A 3,843-nucleotide genomic window follows, 5' to 3' on the forward strand; every position below is an offset into this window, starting at 1 on the left:
GATATCGCCATGAAGGACCCATGTGTGTATACATGGCCAGATACTTCAAATGGAGTAAAGCCTGAAAACGTAGGAAGGAAAAATTATATTCTCTTTACCTGCCAAATATAAGTCACAAAGAGTGCCTGAGGTCTTACTAGATTATCTGTGTCCTACTTTTATGCCACAACACATACACTGAAAAAAAAAAAGTTCTCCCACCTGCCCAAATCGAAATGATATAAGTAAACCGTTTGTCAGTAGACAGAGTGTGTACAACCTGTTCTCCCTTTCCCTGATTTGCTGACAATGAGTCAACTTAGACAAATATGGAGGTCTTCATAAGAGCCTCGAAGAGACCATAAGCTTTCCATATTGCTCCTGATGGTTTCAACAAAGCCCTCTAAGATATGGACCTCATACTTGTGACTTTATGAATTCTGATTTGACAGTATGCACATAACTAGCTTTTCATGTGGTGGGACCTTGAGAAAAGTATTTTCAGAGCATTGAGGGTATCATTCCTGACCAAATGAAGCACTAAAAAAAAAAAAATGTGTTAAATGAGAATATTTTCAGAATTTTGAGCAATAAAGTAATGAAACCTTTTTGGTCAAGGTCATGGGGCACCTGGGTGGTGCAGTAGGTTAAGCGTGGGACCCTGGTTTCCGCTCAGGTCATGATCTCGGGGTCCTGAGATGGAGCCCTGGGTTGGGCTCTGTGCTCAGCGGGGAGTCCGCTTGGATTCTCTCTCCCTCTTCCCTCCACCCCTCTCCCCACCCCTCAAATAAATAAATAAATCTTTAAAAAAAAAAAAAAGAATTATAGTGTCTGTATTATTTGGAGAATAATACAGGCATTTTATTACAGGCTTTTATATACAAATGCCAGTCTCTTTCAGGGGCTTAAGGTATACAAAAGCAAATGTCATTGACTATAACAGATGACTTAGTCAATCTGGAAGCTATTCTTAATCAGTATTAATATGATGATTTTTTTTTTAAAGATTTTATTTATTTATTTGACAGAGAGAGACATAGTGAGAGAGGGAACACAAGCAGGGGGAGTGGGAGAGGGAGAAGCAGGCTTCCCGCCGAGCAGGGAGCCTGATGCGGGGCTCAATCCCAGGTTCCTGAGATCATGACCTGAGCCGAAGGCAGACGCTTAACGACTGAGCCACCCAGGTGCCCCTATGATGACTTAATATTACATATGGCCAAACATAAAAGGTCTTAATGTCTTTAAAAAATCAGTGCTTCTTTTTTTTTTTTTAAGATTTTATTTATTTATTTGTCAGAGAGAGAGCACAAGCAGGGTTAGCAACAGGCAGAGGGAGAGGCCCGCTCCTCACTGAGCAGGATCCAGGGATCATGACCTGAACCAAAGACAGACGCTCAACCAACTGAGCTACTCAGGCATCCCTAAAAAAATCAGTGCTTCTATTTTAGAGGCACCAGAGTGAAGAAAAGTGTCTTAAGTAATACAGTTTTTCTTATGAAAAAATCTGAACAACCTTTCATAAAATATAATGCCCCTTAATATAAACGAGAAAATAATTTACGATGGCCAACTTAGACAGCAAGGAGGCAATCTAGATATTGACCACAAACCGAGGCTCAACATTTTGCAACTAAGAAAAAGACTGAGAATGCCACATATCTGCTTGTCTCAAACTGCCCATGCTTTATCAGATGAGAGCATTTTAGTACTCTGGAGAGTACTTCTTCTCTCGTTAATCCGCATAAATGCTGAGCTTTAACTGGGAGCTCATTCCTTTAATTCTTGGGACCTTTGAGCACTCTAATTTTGACATTTGCAAGATGGAAAGTTCCAGCAATGAAATGACTATGGGCTAATGAACCATGACTCACCCAGGCTTACAGCATAGCTCTGTGGCTCCAATCAGTGCTGAAACTAAAAATTGGAAGCTGATATGGTGGTAGCCACAGCCCCTGATCCAGGCTTATCCTGTTTATTATGAAGAATGCCCCTGGATTATTCTCCCAAACTGGGGAGGATAATGCCACTGTCTGCCAGGATTCCTTTAACTAGCTTGTAGTTAGTTAATGGATTACAAAAAAAAAAAAAATATATGGTACTATTCATTCTTATTCTTAATAATATGGGAACTTGACAAATCCCCCAAAAATGGGAATAATAAAGAAGATATTAATGAGTCATCATCTTATCATCTTACTGGTAATCCTCTTGCATCCAGCTTTTAGATGTATGCCTGTATGCTCCTTCTCACCTGTCTTAAGCTTTAGAAGAGTTTAATTACTGTGGAGTTTGAAGTACTGAAATGTGACTAAAGACATAAATGTTTTCTCTCTATGAGATCTAACCCATATGTTTTTTCTTTAATTTGGTAACAATAGAAATGAAATAAAATGAGTTTTTCCATTTAATCGGGGTTTTTTTTCACCATTTAAATGACTGTGTGTTATTTAACTTTTCCCCTCTATTTTCCTACACACCCTCTTCTCTAATTTAACTTTACCTAATTAGGGAGTGGTTGCAACAAAATGCTTAATTTCTCTGTATCACAATTTCCTTTTGAAGCAAAGATAATCATAAAACTATGTACTTCTGCTGCAACAACAATTACAAATATTAATGAAGAAATGTATGTAAATCCTTAAAAACAAATCCCAAAGTTCTTCACCCAAGATAAGATAGCATATTATTCTTACAAAAGCACACCAAAATGCATTGGCTGCATGCTCTTATAACAGTTGTTATGCTTTGGGATGCAAGTAATCAAAAAGTATCAGGTCTAGTCAACCCAGGTTATTTATTAATTCATGCACTGAAGGCCCAGAAGGATAAACTTGAGGGATGATTTGGTCAAGGTTCACGCCCTACTTCTTTGTGATTGATTCTCTAGGTTCTGTCCTCCACATGCTGGCTTTATCCTCAGCATCCCCTCCTATATGGAAGAGTATAGCACTCCTGGGTGTATTCTACCTTGTTCACACGCAGGGTGAAAGAAGGCACCTCTTCTCATAGGCATCAAAAAGAAAGTTCTGAGTTCAATTCCAATTGGTTTCTTCTTCGTGACATGTTTGCTTCTGATCCAATGCCTGGGAGCCGTGTGTGGATTAGTTTCTGTCTGGATTCCGTAGCCATCCAAGAAAGTGTACTGTGGCCGAGGGATAAGGGATTGTTCTGAGTGCCTCAGAACAACCAGGGCTCACCCCGAGAGTTGGAGAGAGAATGACACAACTCAAATCACACTACAGCCGCACGATAAAGGAAGGACAAGGTGGATACTGAAACAGCAAACAACTCTCTGCTATAACTCGGTTATAGCCATCAGTTCACATAAGTCACCTGAGTAAAAGGACTACTTAAGTATGAAATCTGCTGTACCTACAGGGTAGTCCACTGATAGCAACAGATGGGAGATTAAGTAATAACGTTACTCATGTTCTTGCTCTACTCTTCTATGAAGAAAGAAAAAAAAAAGGATTCAGGGAAATTCTATTAACTGAAAGCTGACCCATATATTTTATATCATTCCTTTCATGCTACCTGTGAAATATTTAAATTTAAATCTTCTGTATCACAATAAATGACTCAGATAAATTTTGACAAACTTCGAAATATTTGCTACTCCCACTAATTTGGGAAAGAACTGTCGAGGCCTTAAGTGTGGAGTGTGTGAGGCAGCCTTCACAAAGCCAACTCAAATCAATAGAACATGTAAGTAAAAGCAATGTGCTTTCTAGGCAAACATCGTACCAAGATAAACCACCTGATCCCTGCCTTCAAACAAGATCGCTGCCCTCAGCCTCTGTTACATAGAAAGTCTGGAATTGTGCCAGGCTGTGGCAGAGGCACGACACTAAATGCTTTAGCTAC

Source organism: Phoca vitulina, unplaced genomic scaffold, assembly GCF_004348235.1.
Source record: "Phoca vitulina isolate PV1807 unplaced genomic scaffold, GSC_HSeal_1.0 scaffold53, whole genome shotgun sequence".
Lineage (NCBI taxonomy): Eukaryota > Metazoa > Chordata > Mammalia > Carnivora > Phocidae > Phoca > Phoca vitulina.